Genomic DNA, 19,580 nt, shown 5'->3' with positions numbered 1-19,580 from the left:
TCAGTCCTGAATGATGCCACATCAGTTTTGGAAAAGAAGCACACTGTGGTGGCAGATGCCCTGCGGGATGTAGCGAAGCCGTGTTAGCCTCTAAGATATTCCCTGCTAAAATAGCGTAGGCCTAGTGTTGGCCAATTTTTGTAGTCTGGGGTATTTGTTGGGCCTACCCCCCAGCCTGCTTTTTCAACAAAAAAGAAAAAAAAGGTAGGCCTGGGTGTGGGCACGCAAGTGGCCAGATGGCCATCTCCTGGTTCGTGTAGCAAAGGCATCACATTGCTACATATCACAGGGCTTCATGTTGATTGCCAGCACCCTGCGGAAAGCAACCAAGAGCCCCCTCGTTGCATCGGCAATTGTGCAGGAGAATTGGTCGTTCTACCCAACCAGACGTATATCATCTCTCCGACGTACATCAGAAAATCTTAAGAACAAATTGCGCCACGGATCTTTGCATAGGAGGCTTTCGGCACGGCGCAACCCTGCTGCCTGTGGTTGCTTTGCAGACCTTGAACGGAATTTGTACCCCCAATCGTCACACGGGACTGCTGATCGACTTGATCCATCAGATAAGCCAACTGGCCCTTCTACTTATGCTGCTCTCTTGCGGTTGTGCAGCAGTGCGAACAACGTGTTGGAAGGCCAGACGATCCATGACCACATTGTCAGATCAGGACGGGAGCAAAACCGTTTTTTGGGAAATCTTCTTGTGCAGATGTATGGAAGCTGTGGAGTGCTGGAAGATGCACTTACATTGTTCGCCAAACTGCCTGAACGGGACGAGTTCGCGTGGAATTTCATGATCACATCGTGTGCTCGACATGGTCACAGACAGGGAGCCCTTCAACTTTTTAAACAAATGCAGTGTGAGGGGGTTGCGCCAAATAAGTTTATATTTGCCAGCCTTCTTTCTGCTTGTGCTAACCCAGGAGTGCTTTCTGAAGGCAGGAAAATTCATACTCGTATTGTGGACAGTCGTATTCAGGCAGATATTTCTGTGGGGAATGCTCTCATTAGTATGTATGGCAAGTGTGGCAGCTTGGAGGATGCACGAAAGATGTTTGACAAAATGTCTGAGTGGGATATTTTGTCTTGGACTGCCATGATTGCTGCATATGCCCAGCATGGCCACAGCAAGGATGCTTTCTTGGTTTTTAGAACAATGTTGGTAAGAGGAGTTAAACCAAACAAGATTACCTTTCTCAGTATTCTTCCTGCATGTGCCAGACAGGCAGCTCTTGCTGAAGGCAAGAAAGTACATGCTCTCATTGCAGACAGTGGACTGGAGTCAGATATTGCAGTGGGGAATGCCCTTATTAACATGTATGGCAAATGTGGCAGTCTAAATAACGCAAGGATGATGTTTGATAAAATGTTTGGTCAGCGGGATGTTGTATCCTGGACTGCAATGATCGAAGCATATGCCCAGCAGGGGCAAGCCAAGGTTGCCTTCCAGCTCTTTTGCCAAATGCAGCAGGAAAGATTGATGCCGGATGACGTGACCTTTGTCAGCATTCTTTCTGCTTGTAGTCATGCTGGACTGGTAAGAGAGGGTTGCAAGTGGTTGGTATCCATGAGTCGAGACTATGGTATCACGCCTGTGGCTGATCATTACAACTGTATAATTGACCTATTAGGTAGGGTTGGACGGCTAGAGGAGGCTGAGGACTTGCTTAAGAAAATGCCAGTACAAGCCACAATTGTGTCATGGATGACCTTGCTCAGTGCTTGCCGAAAGTTGGTTGATGTGGAGCGAGGAGAGCGTGCTGCACAGCATGTCTTTCAAATGGATCCGGAGGATTCAGCACCATATGTCATGCTATCAAACATCTATACTGCAGCTGGCAGGGTGAATGATGCAGAAAAAATATTATTTAGGATGAAGGAAAAGGGTCTGAAGAAGCCACCAGGCATTAGTTCAATCGAGGTTAAGGGTAGAGTACATGAATTCTTTGTCAATAATCAATCCCACCCGCGAAGGGATGAGATACTTGCAGAGCTGAAGAGGTTGAATAGGCAGATGGTAGAGGCTGGGTATGCTGCTGAAAAACTGCTGTACTGTTTGGAGGAGAGGGAACATAAACACGGTAATCACAGTGAGATGCTAGCCCTTGCTTTTGGGCTCATAAGTACACCCCCTAGGACCCCTCTTCTTATTACTAAGAATCTAAGGGTATGCCCAGATTGTCATGCTGCCACTAAATTCCTTTCCAAGCTTACTTGCCGTGAATTTTTTGTTAGGGATGCCCATCGTTTCCATCATATGGAAAATGGAATCTGTTCTTGTGCAGATTTTTGGTGAAAATATGTTCTGCTGGAGTTTGAAATGCTTGTCATCATAATACGGCTTACCAAAGTGCAATGCTTGCGGCCTATGCTCAGAATGGGCAAGCTAAGGCTGCCCTCCAACAATTTCAACTTTCATGAGACGCCGCAGGAAAGACTGGTGCTTGACGAAGTCACCATTTCAGAATTCTTCCTGCTCCTAGCCATGATGGTCTTGAATAAGACGGTTGGTTTTTATCCATGAGTTGAGATTAGTGTATCATACCCATTGTAAATCAATAAGATGTATAATGGATGGTGGACCTAACCCATAAGCTCGACTGTTATGGTAAGGGTGAGGACATGCCAAGCTCAGCTTGCAAAACCTAGTTGCAGGGTGCTGCACAGCACGTATTTGAAATGGACCGATGGGATTCTGCTCTATAAGTTATGCTGCGGCTGGCAGTGGAGACGGTATAGTAAGGATTTTGTACAGGATGAAGGAAATGTTTTGCGAAAACTGCAGGCATAAGTTTTATTCATGCTATGAGTAGAGCACATGGTTTCAAAGTGGATGTCCAACCCTACTCATGAAAGGATTAGATATTTGCTGAGCTGAAGACCCTGAAAAGGGAGATGGTGCAGGCAAGGTTTGCCCTTGACAAGACCTTGTTGTACAATTTGGAGGAAAATGAACATAAACAAGCAGCTTCAGTGAGATGCTGGCTATTGCTTTTGGCTCATAAGTACATCCCTTGCTCAAGAAAAGGCTATTTCAACCGTGCTTGTGTCGTGGATCAACGCCTGCAGGAACCTAGTCAATATTGAGAGACGACAAAAATTCTAGATTTGTATGATTGGACTTATTCTAGTCTTACGAAGGTATATATAAATAGGCAATGCCAAAAGAGATGGGGCACAGACTCCCGTGAGGACAGACATTGTCAACAAGTGGCAGAAGCAATATGACGACGAGCCAGAAGCTGTCTGTACAGGATAACTCCAAGTACAACTCGCCACAAGAGGAACTTTTACCGAAGAGGAAGTTTCGAAGCCAAATATACTGCAATCTTTGTTACCACCACCGAGGGGAGCGTGTGACAGACCGGATGCAATTGGCATGAAGAGAAGCCCAAGGGGGAGGCAGCATGACCTTATATACAGATGCAACCGTGTTATCTGCCAATAGTAGTTGATGGCAAACATGATCATTTGATTGGAGAACCCAGTCTTAAGACAGTCCAGAATCTCAAGATGGGGTATGGGCAGATGATCATGCAGCATCTGTGACAATAGAGACTAAAGAGGCCTATAATGCTGTCCCAATGCATACTCTTTGATAGCTGTAGGAAAAGGGAGAACCACACCAGTTGCACCGGTCACATCATCCACATAACAAATTCCTTTGGTCCAAAGAAAATAAGAGCGGCGAGGTTCTTGCAAAGCCAATGGAGGTGTATATATATATGTGTGTGTGTGTGTGTGTGTGTGTGTGTGTGTGTGTTGACTAGGGTGATCAAAAACCTTGAAGTAGTTGTCCTGAAGCTGAAGAACTAATTGTTCTAGTGATCCATATAGTTTTTCCTTGTTGAGAAGACTTGTTAGAGCTGTATGATTAGTTTGAATATGAGATCAGCATGAAGTTTAGATACAACTCTTACCACAGCTAGACATTTGAGTCTATTGTTGAGTAATTGGCTTATTGATTCAACCAAGATTTACTAATGTATGAGATTTGGCTCTAGAATTGATAGTCATCTTGCTACATAAAACCTACACCCAACCCGTGTTTTGAAGCATCCATTCCAATGAACAATGGCTTTAAAAAATATAGATATGGAAGGAGGGCATCTTCAAATAAAGTATCCTTTATTTGTTGAAATGTTGTTTCGCCCTCTATTGTCCACACAAAAGGTATGTTATTCTACAAAATCTTTTGAGTTGAGCTAAAATAAAGATAATGCTAGAATGAACATAAAATTAAATTCCATCATCCCCAAAAATATGTGAAGCTTTTTGTGTTGATTGAAGCAAAAAAGTAAATGGGTGGTTGCACCTTGTTTGGGTCTAGATTAACAATGTCCTTCAAGATAATGAAACCTAAGCATTTTTTACTTATTTGCACCTACTTGCACTTCTTGGCATTCAACCAAAGGTTACATTTTTGCAATTGCTTTGGTACCTATTCTAACTATTAGCCTATTTACTCATAGGTGTCCAAGACTAAGTCACCATCCAAGTAATTGTGATTTGCACATGTTCAATGTAGGCCTCACCTAGCTAGTGCATATTAGTTCGTCCTATTTTTACCTTTGTGCGATGCAAATCACTCCACAAATCCCTAGAAGGTTTATCACCTAATATGGCTACTTGACCCACGTGTATGGTTATAACCTTCAGCCTCTTGGGTGTTCACATTACTTACTAGCCAATTCCTTCCTCCTAGGCATATCACCCCTAAACAAATATGCACAGAGGTCCATTATGCCTTTTAGTCATCTTAGAATCCATCACCATAGATCTCAACAAACAAATCCTTGATTGTAATCATTTCAACACACATAGATCTTAGCAAACAAATCCTTGATTGTAATTATTTCAACACACATAAAGACCACCTAGCTACATTACAATAGCGTCTCTAAAGATTTTTTGCCTTCGATCCATCCAAGGTCTCGTTGCATTCTACTTGGAATGTAATAGTCCTTCCATCTTCAATAGCACCCTTACTAATAGAATTTGGGAATGCTCTTTGTATATAGTATATGGATTTGCTAATAGCCTCAAGTAGACAAAGTCAATGCCAAGTAGCAACTTTATAGACATCGTCTAGTTTCAAACAACCATTTCTCCCTAGTCTAGGATTCTGGCTAGCTTAAATGCCACATTTTCCTCTAGTTCAACAATTCCATCAATTAATGAATCGATTGGATGCCAAGTTTATTTTAGGAAAAATACATGAAATATTGGATGAACCTTGCAACCTTGTTATAATTCTAAACAATAGGCAACCTTGCCTATTCTCTCTAGAATTAACTAGGGCCCAAAGTATTAGGGTGATAGTTAATGATTTGTCTTGTAGATAAGGACTTAGCATGTGAAGAAATATTGAGAAACATTCTCTCTCCTTCAAATTCTCTAAAAGTTTCATTCTCATTTGCATAAGTTTTAGCCCTGTCCATGGCTTATGGATGTTTGACGTAGCGGGCTCTAACACATTCTGCATCTAGATCACATAATCTATAGCACTAGGTCCTTTAATGGGACTCAAACTGTAGTTGGATTCGCTAGCCGAACTCCAACTTAACTCAAAATTGCTCATCCTTTTGGGGATGAATGCTTTCTATCAGTATTGGAAATCGTAGTTGAGCTGCTAGCCCAAATCCATAAATTAACTTGAAAGCACTCATTCTTGAGGCGATGAATGATTTCTATCATTATAGCCAAATTCTAACAACAACTTGTTCCAAGAACTTTGCCTTAATGAAAGATCTAGTCTTAGCGTATCCATTTAGTTGACTCTTTCTACCTAACCAATCATCTCAGGATGGTCGCCAATACTCATTTCCAAGTTAGTTCTAAGTCCACAAATGACTCCATGAACGTTATATCCATGTCTAATACATTGCATCAAAACTTTCTTGTTGATTCTTTTCCAAAATGTAAGATAATTTATCTATTGGTCAACTAAGCTAATGGAGGGAAAATATCAAAATACACTCTAATATGTCATCTATAGAATTGAACACCTCCTTAGAATGACCGCAAAGATATCACATTCTTAGGCACTACCCAAACACAATTATAGAAACTTTCTTTGCATCCATTTCAACCCCATCAAGAGTGATAATGAACCCTAAATATTATAACCTAACCATGCATAGAATTATTTTATTTCTATTCATGCGTAGATTGTCTTGTCTCTCATAGTATTGAACACTTTTTGTTAAATGTTCCCTATGCTCAGCAGTACTTTTCAATATATCATCAATGAAATGTACTACAAACTCCTTGGTATATAGATTTGATAAATCATTTAGCAACATGATGAATGTAGTTTGCTAAGTTGCATTCATTCGTCTGAATTTTTTTAAATTAAAAAATATTTAAAAATGTATACTTTTTCATTTACAATGTATTCAATGAATTATCCTTTTTTATTTGTATGATAACACGTAGCTCTACACCTAACTTTGCTCTCTTGTTCACATACACTCCCTCCATTGCACATCCTACTACCTCTAGTTTTGTTAGTTTATTTTATTTAGCATTTTCACCTTTTTTAACACTCACCCTAGCAACTTTCTCAAGAGTTTTGTGTTATAGTCTAAGTTAAATTTTAAATGTGTCTATATGGACCTTTAACGTAAAAGGTGATTTGCATTTTAGGCTTTTTAGGACTCAATCTCACACTCAAATCTCTTGAGAGTTGCGTGTTACAGTATGAGTCAATATTTGACTATGTTTCTATAGCTCTTTAATGTTAAATGTCATTTTCAATTTAAATTTTTTAAGATCTAGGCTAACACTCAACTCTCCTAAAAGTTGTGTGTTATAGACTGAGTCAAATTTTAGGTGGATTTAGAGTTTTTCTCTTTATTTATTTAAGACTTAGGCTAACGCTCAACCCTTCTGAGAGTAGTGTATTGCAGTTTGAGTTTGTAAAATGGTGAAATTTCATATACGTTTATATCTTGTGTTACAACTTCATCATGGTCATTCTTGACCATTCTATTTAAATGCAATGTATTCAAGATTGTTTGTCTCAATTGACACTCTATCTTAATTTGGATCATGTGTTGCAACTCTAGCTTGTAGTATCATGTGTAGTTACTAGATTCAAGTTGGAACTTAGTCTTTATATTGAGACAATGTGTTATGACTTTGAGACATAGTTTTAAGCTGGCACATCTAGTCTTATACTGAGACAATGTGTTACAATTTTGAGACACTGTAGCATTGTGTATAGACAACTGTGGAACATAGATTAAATTATTTGCAACCATTCTCAAGTCAACACTTAATCTTAAGCAAAGATTGTGTGTCATGACCAAGTTATAGACATTAGTCCTAGTACAATTGTATATGATACTTTATACTTTTTGAAAAATAACATCATTATTTCCACATGCGCATAATGTAGGGTAGGATCGACAACATATCAATGTAGGACATATCAATAAAATAACATTTAAAACCCATACAAATTAAAGATATCATGTATGTCTTGCATATTATGTTCTATGCTTTTAAAAAAAAAACTCAGCTAGATGTTGGTGTGGACATTACGTTATAGTCTTCTTTATGTCTAATATTTAATGATATTTTGATGGTTTAAATACTAGATGGCTCATACAAGTGAGAAGAAGAAGTACCATGAGCATCCAAAGCTCACATGACCTCAAAAAAGGTCTTGAAGAATGAGAACACACTTTTCAATCACGAGATTAGTGAGATCACTTTCAATAATGGCAAAAGTGTTTTGGAAAAGCTCATTCACAACCATGGTGGTGGGCCATGGTGGTGCATGGATAGAGGACCCTAAGAAAATGGTTCCCAGATATCTTCCCTAATGAATCTAGAGACAAACACTTGGAGAATACTTGCATCACTTTGCACTTGAGAGTCGAGATGATACATCACCTCTTGTGACACAAAGTGGGAGCGTTTAGATGTTCTATTGATACTAGATTACATAAGGAATGCCTAGCACACATTCAAAAGAAATTTAGGAATGGCCCCCTCTTGATGACCGATTGCATTGATGTCTATACAAGGTGGAGCATAGCAAAATTCCACCACAATCATTAGTGTACCCACCACAATCCCAAATTCACCCACCAAAAAACTCTCTTCGTGTCCTCCATTTCCTCCCAAGGGCTACAAGCTGAAGTTTGAGCTCTCTAATTTCTCGTTGCAAATAATAGATTTGCTCTTATGGGTTTGCGATGATTCTTTGCTTGTATATATTTGCATAGGTGTGGTGTTAATGGGGCTGCAATGGCTGAGTATGAGGGTTTGCGTACAGGTGTCAAGCAGGCAAATCACTTCATCTTGGGGGCAAGGACAACTCTGTCGTCGCCTGCATAGACTTGAGTACCCCTTTGTTTGACCTAACCTCTAGGCTACGCCAAGGGTTTAGCCCAACCTAGAGTGACATAACCTAAGTTACTATGAACTTAACTCTTGTGAGCTGAACTAAATTAAACAAAGGGGAAAATGACCAAAACAAAAGTAGACTTGGAGTGTGTGGCAGTGACCTTGAGAGTGGCAAAGGAAGACTTTTTTAGCAAACTTTGGAAACTGAAGGATTTGCTTATTGCTGCATACCCACAATAACAAAAGATAAATTGTGGCAGCATAATGAGGTGTAACAAACTCTAGTAGCAAAACGAAGTATAGATGGAGGTAGTAGGCAAATTGCATATGGGGCCATGTAAAAGCCAACGGTGGAATGAGATGAGCTGCATATGAAAGTAGATGGTGGGAGGGAGCTCAACGAGCTGATGGAAATTGCTAGGAGCTCCATGAGCTACCAAGAATTACTGGGATATCAATGGGTGAATGGGAGGGGGGGGGTGAGAGAGAGAGAGAGAGAGAGAGAGAGAGAGAGAGAGAGAGAGAGAGGATTTTATTTAAAAGAGAACTACAAAGAATGTAAACAGACAACGAGAAGGGCATTTATAAACAAACACAAAAAGAGCTTTCGGTGTGGCAAGTCCATCTTTGTAAGCCATAATCGCGGAGTCAACCTAGCAGCCACACCAAAACTATCGGTGGATTTTGAAACCCACCACCAACCATCAAGGACGACACATCTTCCCAACCCCCAACCAAAAGAGAGGAGGGAGTGTTGGAGAATAGTGACATGGGCAAAGAAAAATGGGGAGGAGTGGCAGGAGAGGGAAGGGGGGCAATATGAACATCAATGGAGGGGAATGACAGTGAAGGGATAAAGGGGAGGGAAAGTTGATATAAGCATAAAAGGAGGGGAAGGAGAAGTGAATAGTGGAGTGAAGGAGTGCAATGAACCTCATGGGAGAGGGGGCAAGTGGAATGAACCTCATGGGAGAGGGTGTAATGAACCTCATGGGAGAGGGGGCACGGGGAATGAAGGAGAATGACAGGGGGAGTGATATGAACACCAACGAGAAGAGGCAAAGGAAAGGTAGCTTAACTCCACAATTGTGGCCACACAAGAAAGAGGGTGTGGCATCAAGCAATAGTGCCTAGTGCCCTCTTTGTATAACCAAGAGAAGGGGCTCTCCCAACAAATGTATCCTCCCACATCCAAGGAGGATATGCACTCCCAATAGCATGCGACATTAAATTGCCTCATAAATCAAACCCTTGTATCCTACATCTGAGATACCCCAGGGCCCATTTCTAATTTTATAATATAAACGATCATCTAGGAGGCCACCTCATCCTACCTTCACTTTATTGAAATATTCTCTCTTGGACAACCCTTCCATGTGGGGACAACTTTTCCCCACATGGAAGGGCTCCCCAAAGATTTTTTGTCACCTCTTGCTCTCATACCTATTGTATACTATATATCCCATTGACCTTGGGTCATATCTCACTTAATGCTTGCAGGGGACTGCTTAGGTGGAGGGGTACACATGGCGATGCCTTGCCACCTCAACTACCTTTTGCATACGATATTATTATTGCCATGTACTATGCACACAACACACCTATGGGTCCTCTTACTTGAAAGAGTGGCGCATGGACATGCATTGCCACCTCAACCCTTGGAGGGTCACCTTGGTAAATGTAAGTATACCATGAGAGTTCCAAATGAGAGGTGACTTTATTCTTAAAACTTACAAACATACATTTATAGCAGGGATAATTTTATGCATTGTTTTAAAATTTAAAAGGGGGTGTGTTTACTTCCAAAATTCCACAACTTAGTTTTTCAAATAGTGTCTCATCTAGGATGAGGTGTAGAACAATCATAATTTGTTTCTGATCAACTCAAAGTTTTGATGTGTTGACTAATGCCCAATCACTTCACATTTGAGTGCTTATATATCACTTTAAAAGTTAGTGCTTGATCATTTGATATAACACCCATTGGAGCTACTAAAAAATAAGCAATTTGTTTATGATCAAAACATGATTCCTTCATGATTCTCAATACTTCCTTTTCGATTAGCATGGAATTCTGAAAGCACGAAGAGATGGCACAAAGCTAGGAAGTAGTAGCATTCTTGAGGGATTCATTTGCGAATTCTATATGCTGACGTGCATGTAAGAAAAGGGTTACTCATATACTATTTCGTACTATATGGGTTATAGAATACGGGGGAATAGGCTTCCATCGTAGTTTCACTTTTTTTAATAATATGGAATAAGAAGAAATAAGATTTTTTTCTTTGGGTGTGTCTCATGTGCACCCGCACATGCATGCATGCATACGCATGTCCATGTGCATGTGCATGCATGTGCATGCGCATGTGTGTGTGTGCATGTGTGGCTATGTGCACATACGCGCTTGTGTGTGTGTGTAAAGAAATAAGTATTTGTGTGTGTGTGATACATCTATTTGTGTGTGTATGGGAGGGGGGGTGTGACCTTGTTATTAATGTCATTAAAAAATTTTAAGAATATTGCGTTTGATAAACATAATGTTAAAAAAAGATGTCGAATCCTCAGGCAGTCCAGGTGGTCCAATTACTAGCCACCATCCAAACGAACTAGGTGTTAGAACATCATAGTTACATTTGGGTAGATAGGTAATGCCTATTTTCCCTGACTTGTTATCGCTTTACCTAGGAATATAGACAACCATATGGATTCTTAAATAATAATAAAAAAATTAAGCCACAAGTGAAGTTTAAGTCACAAGTTGAGAAGGAGCGAATAAGTACATGGGTTGAGATGGGATTAGAGGAGGTATGGGACGATTAGTGGGCTTGGTGTGTGGGGTGCTTAAATAGAGAGTGTAAAGGGGACATTTCATGGGGGTAAATGAAAGAATAATTCATAGTTGGGGAAGTATACGTGTGTGTGTGTGTGTGTGTGTGTGTGTGTGTGTGTGTGTGAGAGAGAGATTCCACAAAAGAGAGAGAGAGAGAGTGTGTGTGTGTGTGTGTGCATAATGTTTGTGTGAGATACATGTTGAGATATCGAGCTCCACTCGTGATATGCCAGGGTGACCGTTGTGCATTTATGTCACCGACTTGTTAGCTGCAGATGCGGTTGGTACACCACCCATGAATAATAGGTGGATGACGGCTATCCTTATGTACTCTAGTTCGTGGCTCAATTAATATGCCACCTTAGTTAGCTGAGTTTGGTTTGAGATGCACATATAGGGTTCTCCTATTTCTTTGTACTAGAGTTCTTTTGGCTTTCACAACTAAGAAGAGGAAAAACTGTTTTCAACCTCCACCTTTGTGTGTATTCCCCCATTGTGTATGTGAGAAAGCTGCAAGTGAGACTCCTTCCCTCTCTCCCACTATCTTCACATGGTATCAGAGCCTGGTTCATGGTAAGGAGCTCAAGAAAGCAAACCAAGTTCACGGTGTCCTGGTAAGAGGACTAGTGTTGCTTTCCTTTTTCGAGTTTGAGAGCAAATCTTTGCAGGTAACATAGCCGAAAGTGCAAGAGTGCATTGTCTCAGATTGAGATGCCCTTCACGGTGTGGCGAGAGGGCAATATATGCTATGGGATAGGGCAAATCCCTAGGTGACTTTATTTTTCTGATTCGAGGCCGTTTCGGGGCCCGTTTTGGAGGCAGAATTTCTCCGCAAGCACTAAGAAAAAGGCCCTATTTTTTATGTGCGACCACTGCTCTGCAGGTCGGTGAAAAGTTGCTACACAAATTGCATTGTATGCCTGTGTGCAGAGATATTGGGAGTTACAGAATCATCCTTATTGCCTGTTTATGCAAAATCGTCACTAGGAAGTGACTGTGTCGTCAAATACCACTTTCATTAGTTTTGCAAATTTGCCCTTGTGAGGCAGAAGCTGTGTTTTTTGCAGTGACAGAATATTTTGCAGTGTTCTATAATGGCGTCTGATTCTCTTTCACATATTATCACTGAAAAGCTTAACAAGAACAACTTCCAAGTATGGAAGTTTAGAATGACGAATTTCCTTATGGGAAAAGGCTATTGGGAGTTCATTACATAAAATGAAGAACCAGTTCTGCCTAATGTTCCCAATCAACAGGAAATGCAGGCATTTAAAGGATGGCATGAGAGAGCCAAAAAAGTTATGTACTAGCTATCTATTAGTATTTTGGATTCTATGATTGTGCATATTCAAGATGCAAGTATGCCAAAGGAGGCATGGGATACTTTGGCAAAAATGTACAGCACAAATACGCAAGCCAGGAAAATGCAGCTCAAGCAGGAGTTGCACAATGTGCAGAGAGAAAATATGAGCATCAATGACTACCACATGAAGGTGAAGAAAATTGCAGATGCACTTGCTTCCATTGGGTTGCCAGTGGAAGATGATGATTTGGTTTCTGTGACCTTGAATGGTCTAGGAAAGGATTATGCACAGTTTTGGACATCCATTGCCGTCCGTGAAAAATTTCCTGATTTTGAGGAGTTGTTTGCTCTTCTAATTTCTAAAGAGCAGAGAAATGGTGGTGCATCTTCTTCAGGAGGAACTTCAAAAGAAACTATCTTCTACTCAAATGCTGGAAGAGGTAGAGGCAGAGGTAGAGGAGGCCGATCTGGAGGCCATGGTAGAAATTAGAATATGCAGCAAACTCAAGAAAACCAGCCCTTTGGAGGAGGACGTGGTAACTCTAGATGTAGGGGTAGCCAAAGAGGTCGTGGTGGATGGCAGAGAGGCCAAAATGCAAACAGCAATGTGGAATGCTACTATTGTGGTAAAATGGGTCATATGGCTAAAGACTGCTACAAAAAGCAAAATGACATTATGAATGGAAAATTGCAGCAAGGCAATTATGCATCTTCTAGTATACAGGGTGATGACAGAAATGAGCATCTATTTATGGTGCAGCACATGACCAATTCTGTGACAAGTGCAGAAGAAAGAAATGATGTGTGGTATGTTGACTCAGGTGCGTCAAACCACATGATAAGTCATGCAGAATGGATGCAGGATGCAAGGAAAATGGATAGACCACGATTTGTGGAGACTGGTGATGATGCTGCACATCCTATTGTGTAGATTGGTAAAATTCCTTTGTCTATGTAGGATGGGAAAAAGAAATACCTATCTGATGTATTTCATGTCCCAAATATCACTAAGAACCTAGTTTCTATTGGCCAAATGGTTGAGTAGGGCTTGCAGTTCAGATTTAATCCTCATGGATGCTTTGTTGAGGATATGAAAAATAACGGTCACTTGATAGCAAAAGGAAAGAAGAAGGGCAGGATGTTTACATTGGATGCGAACATGCCTGAATTGAGTGCAGCAATGTTTGCACATGGGACCGGTGTAGTTGCAAATATTGATATCTGGAATAAATGCATTGGTCATGTTAATGTACAGTGGCTTAAATTAATATAGGCCCAAAATATTGTTGCAGGATTGCCTAAATTCAAGAATGCAGAAATGCATAAGGTATGTGAAGCCTATCAATTTGGAAAAAAGGCAAGGAAACCATTTCCTAGACATGTTCAAGAGAGTAAGAAGCCATTGGAATTAATCCACTCTGATGTGTGGACTACTAAAGTTGCATCTATTGGAGGTTGTCACTATTTTGTCACTTTTATTGATGACTACAGCAAAAAAGTTTGGGTGTATTTTATGAAAAAGAAAAGTGAAGTGTTTGGGCATTTCAAAGCTTTTAAAGCTATGGCTGAAAAAGAAACAGGCCTGCAAATAAAATGCCTAAGGTCAGATGGAGGGGGAGAGTACCTCTTGAATGAGTTTGCAAGGTCCCTGCAAGTGCATGGCATAAAGCAGCAATATTCATGCAGTCATACCCCACAGCAAAATGGACTTATAAAAAGGAAAAACAGGCATATTGGAGAGGTATCTCGGGCCATGCTAAATGAAAAAGACCTACCAAATTATTATTGGGCTAAAGCAGTTGCTACAGCAGTTTACATAATGAACAGGATTCCCACTGCAGCAATACATGGCATGATGCCAGAGGAGATGTATACTGGTAGGAAACCAGATATTTCTCATTTGAAAATTTTTGGTTGTATTGCCTATGTTCATGTGCCAGATGAGTTGAGGTCCAAGTTAGATGCAAAAGCTGAGAAGTGCATCTTTATTGGTTATTCTTTGTAGCAAAAAGGGTATAGATGCTGTAACCATTCTACTCGTAAGTTTACAATGAGCAGAGATGTTGTTTTTAATGAAATGAGCAAGTGGTACAAACCAGTAAATGTGATTGATGATATAGATGCACAAAATGGTAATGCTGCACAAAATTCACCACAGCAATCACAAAATATTAGTGGACTTACAATGTTCTCTAGTAGTGGTTCACATACTTTGCCATGGACAGGCAGATTTAGATCAGGAGAATCTCCTCAAAGCAATGCAAATAGTGGTATGTATGTATCACGAAAAGGAAAAGAGAAGGTAGATCAGCCCATGTTTGATGTGAATGCACGTCAATGTTATGTGAATGGTGAATCCAGTGGCTCAGAACAGAGCATTGATGATGAGTTGGGTATTCCTTCTGTTGTTCCACCTGGAGTAAGGAAAACCAAGGATGTTTTGAGACCACCTAGAAGTGAGCCTATTTTGCGTAGGTCCACCATAGCTAGGTATCTTCTGGATAGGCTAAAATATGATGGATTTACAGCCATTCACTATGCCTATATGATCAAAGCGATACAAGAACCAGAACCCACTTCTTTTGAGCAAGCCATGGGAAAACAAAAATGGGAGAAAGCCATGGATGAAGAAATGGATGCCTTGGAAGCAAATGCTACATGGGAATTGGTGCCTTTGCCTAAAGACAAGAATGCAATTGGTTGTAAGTGGGTTTATAAGGTGAAGCACAATGCAGATGGTTCTGTGAACAGATACAAGGCAAGATTAGTTGTCAAGGGGTATGCACAGACATATGGCATTGATTATGAAGAAACATTCAGTCCGGTTGCAAGGATGGCAACTGTAAGAGCAGTCATTGCTATGGCTACATCAAAGGGATGGTCTTTACATCAAATGGATGTAAAGAATGCCTTCTTGCATGGTGATTTGCAAGAAGAGGTCTTTATGGAGCAACCACCAAGTTATGTTCATGCTGTTCATCCTGAGTTTGTTTGCAGGTTGAAGAAAGCCTTGTATGGCTTGAAGCAGGCACCTAGAGCATGGTCTAACAAGATAGGATAGTATCTTGTCACTATTGGCTTTCAGATTTCCAAGGTAGATTTCTCACTTTATGTGAGAAAAATAGAGAAAGGTATTATGTTGCTTGTCATTTATGTCGATGATTTGATCATCACAGGTGATAGTGATGAAGATATCCTTCATGTGAAAATGATATTGAAGCAGAAGTTTGAGATGAAGGATTTGGGAGAGCTGCATTATTTTTTGGGCATTGAGGTGATTAGATCACCAAGTGGGATACGGCTCTTGCAAAGGAAGTATGGATTGGATATGCTATCCAAATATGGGATGACAGGCTGTAAGCCTATTTCAGTTCCTTTGGAGTAGAAGGTGAAGCTGAGTGCAGATGCAGGTGAGCTTCTGGAAGACCCTACTATGTACAGGCACATAGTAGAAAGTTTGATTTATATGACTATTACCAGGCCAGATTTGAGCTATGTTGTTGGATTGGTAAGTCAGTTTATGCAAGCTCCAAGGAAACCACATTTGGATGCGGCTAGATGCATACTCAAGTATGTGAAGTCCACATTGCAGTATGGACTATTTTATGGGGCTAGGGTTCAGATACAGTTGCATGGATACACTAATGCTGATTGGGCTGGTAGTATTTTAGATAGACAATCTACCAGTGGATATGTGTTCTCTTTTAGGAGTGCTGCAGTCACTTGGAGCAGCTGGTCGGTGAAAAGTTATTGCAGAAATTACATCGTATGCTTGTGTGCAAAGATATTAGGAGTGACATAATCATTCTTATTTCCTATTGATGCATAATCATCACGAGGAAGTGACTGTGTGGTCAAATACCACTCTCGTCAGTTTTGTAGATTTGCCCTTGTGAGGCAGAAGTTGTGTTTTTTTGCAGTGATAGAATATTTTGCAATGTTTTGTGATGGCTTCTGATTCTCTTTCACAGATTGTCATTGAAAATCTTGACAAGAACAACTTCCAAGCATGGAAGTTTAGAATGACAAATTTCCTTAAGGGAAAAGGCTATGCCTAGGAGTTCATTACTGGAGCTGAACAAGAACCAGTTATTCCTAATGTTCCCAATCAACAGGAGTTACAGGCATATAAAGGATGGCATGAGAGAGCCAAAAAAGTTATGTACTGACTGTCTATCAGTATTTCACATTCTATGATTGTGCATATTTAGGATGCAAGCATGCTGAAGGAGGTGTGGGATACTTTGATAGAAATATATAGCACAAATACGCAAGCCACGAAAATACAGCTCAAGCAGGAGTTGCATAATGTGCAGAGAGAAAATATGAACATCAATGACTACCACATGAAGGTGAAGAAGATTGCAAATGCACTTGCTTCTATTGGGTCGCTAGTGGAAGATGATGATTTAGTTCTGTGACCTTGAATGGTCTAGGAAAGGATTATCCACAATTCTGGACATCCATTGCCATCCGTGAGAATTTTTCTGATTTTGAGAAGTTGATTGCTCTTCCAAATTCTGAACAATAGAGAAATGGTGGTGCATCTTCTTCAAGAGAAACTTCAAAAGAAGTTGTCTTCTACTCAAATGTTGGAAGAGATAGAGGCAGAGGTAGAGCAGGCCGATTTGGAGGCCGTGGCAAAAATCAGAATATGCAATAACTTCAAGAAACCTAGTCCTATCGAGGAGGACGTGGTAACTTTAGAGGCAGGGGGAGCCAAAGAGGTCGTGGTGGATGGCAGAGAAGCTAAAATGCAAACAGCAATGTTGAATGCTACTACTATGGTAAAATGGGTCATATGGTTAAAGACTACTATAAAAAGCAGAAGGACATCATGACTGGAAAAATGCAACAAGGCAATTATGCATCCTCTAGTAGACAGGGTGATGACAGAAATGAGCATTTGTTTATGATGCAACACATGACCAATTCTGTGACAAGTGCAAAAAAAAGCAATGATGTGTGGTATGTTGACTCAGATGCATCAAACCACATGATAGGTCATGCAGAATGGATACAAGATGCAAGGAAAATGGAGAGACCAGGATTTGTGGAGATTGGTGATGATACTGCACATCCTATTGTGCAGATTGGTAAAATTCCTTTGTCTATGTAGGATGTGAAAAAGAAATACCTGCCTAGTGTATTTCATGTCCTGAATATCACCAAGAACCTAGTTTCTGTTGGTCAAATGGTTGAGCAGGGCTTGCAAGTCTAATTTAATCATCATGGATGCTTTGTTGAAGATATGAAAAATAAAGGTCGCTTGATAGCAAAAGGGGAGAATAAGGGCAAGATGTTTACGTTGGATGTGGACATGCCTGAATTGAGTGTAGCAATGTTTGCACATGGGACCGGTGTAGTTGCAAATATTGATATCTGGCATAAATGCATTGGTCATGTTAATGTACAGTGGCTTAAATTAATGCAGGTCCAAAATATTGTTGCAATATTGCCTAAGTTCAAGGTTGCCAAAATGCATAAGGTATGTGAAGCCTGTCAATTTGGAAAACAGGCAAGGAAACAATTTCCTAGACATGTTCAAGAGAGTGAGAGGCCATTGGAATTAATCCACTCTGATGTGTGGACTACTAAAGTTGCATCTATTGGAGGCTGTCATTATTTTGTCACTCTTATTGATGACTATAGCAAAAAAGTTTGGGTGTATTTTATGAAAAAGAAAAGTGAAGTGTTTGGGCATTTCAAAGCTTTTAAGGCTATGGTTGAAAAGGAAACATGCTTGCAAATAAAATGCCTAAGGGCAGATGGAGGGGGAGAGTACCTCTTAAATGAGTTTGCAAGTTTCCTCCAGGAGCATGGCATAAGCAGCAATATTCATGCAGTCATACCCCACAGCAAAATGGACTTGCAGAAAGGAAAAACAAGCATATTGGAGAGGTATCTCATGCCATGCTCAACAAAAAAGACCTGCCAGATTATTATTGGGCTGAAGCAATTGCTAAAGTAGTCTACATAATGAACAGGACTCCCACTGCAACAATACATGGCATAACGCCAAAGGAGATGTATACTGGTAGGAAGCCAGATATTTCTTATTTGAAAATTTTTGGTTGTATTGCCTATGTTCATGTGCCAAATGAGTTGAGGTCCAAGTTGGATCCAAAAGCTGAGAAGTGCATCTTTATTGGTTATTCTTTGTAGCAAAAAGGGTATAGATGCTGTAACCATTCTACTCGTAAGTTTACAATGAGCAGAGATGTTGTTTTTGATGAGATGAGCAACTGGTATAAACTAGTAAATGTGATTGATGATATAGATGCACAAAATGGTAATGCTGCACAGAATTCACAGCAGCAATCACAAAATATTAGTGGACCTACAATGTTCTCTAGCAGTTGTTCACATACTTTGCCATGGACAAGTAGATTCAGATCAGGAGAATCTCCTCAAAGCAATGCAGATAGTGGTATGCAAGTATCACGAAAAGGAAAAGAGAAAGAAGATCAGCCCATGGGTGATGTGAATGCCGGTCACTTTTACGTGGATGGTGAATCCACTGGCTCAGAACAGAGCCTTGATGATGACTTTGATATTCCTTCTATTGTTACATCTGGAGTAAGGAAGACAAGGGATGTTTTGAGAGCACCTAGTAGTGAGCCTATTTTGCACAGGTCTACCAGAGCTAGGTATCCTGTGGATAGGCTGAAATATGATGGATTTACAACCATTCGCTATGCCTATATGGTCAAAGTGATACATGAACCAGAACCCACTTCTTTTGAGCAAGCCATGGGAAAAGAAAAATGGGAGAAAGCCATGGATGAAGAAATGGATGCCTTGGAAGAAAATGCTACATCGGAATTGATGCCTTTGCCTAAAGACAAGAACGCAATTGGCTGCAAGTGGGTTTATAAGGTGAAGCACAATGTAGATGGTTCTGTGAACAAATACAAGGCAAGATTAGTTATCAAGGGGTATGCACAAACATATGGCATTGATTATGAAGAAACATTAAGTCCAGTTGCAAGGATGGCAACTGTAAGAGCAGTCATTGCTATGGCTGCATCAAAGGGATGGTTCTTACATCAGATGGATGTAAAGAATGATTTCTTGCATGGTGAT

At 40.4% G+C, this 19,580-nt stretch overlaps 1 pseudogene; it reads left to right on the top strand.

Annotated features, from left to right (window-relative positions):
• Positions 1-263: 263 nt before the first annotated feature.
• LOC147898318 (putative pentatricopeptide repeat-containing protein At3g13770, mitochondrial pseudogene) lies at positions 264-3,093 on the top strand (annotated as a pseudogene).
• The last annotated feature ends 16,487 nt before the right edge of the window (positions 3,094-19,580 follow it).

Source organism: Dipteris shenzhenensis, chromosome 9, assembly GCF_047967505.1.
Source record: "Dipteris shenzhenensis isolate YYH24624 ecotype China chromosome 9, Dip_SZ_1.0, whole genome shotgun sequence".
Classification (NCBI taxonomy): domain Eukaryota; kingdom Viridiplantae; phylum Streptophyta; class Polypodiopsida; order Gleicheniales; family Dipteridaceae; genus Dipteris; species Dipteris shenzhenensis.
The sequence above is the reverse complement of the archived record's forward strand: the minus strand, read 5'-3'. Positions and strand labels throughout refer to the sequence as shown.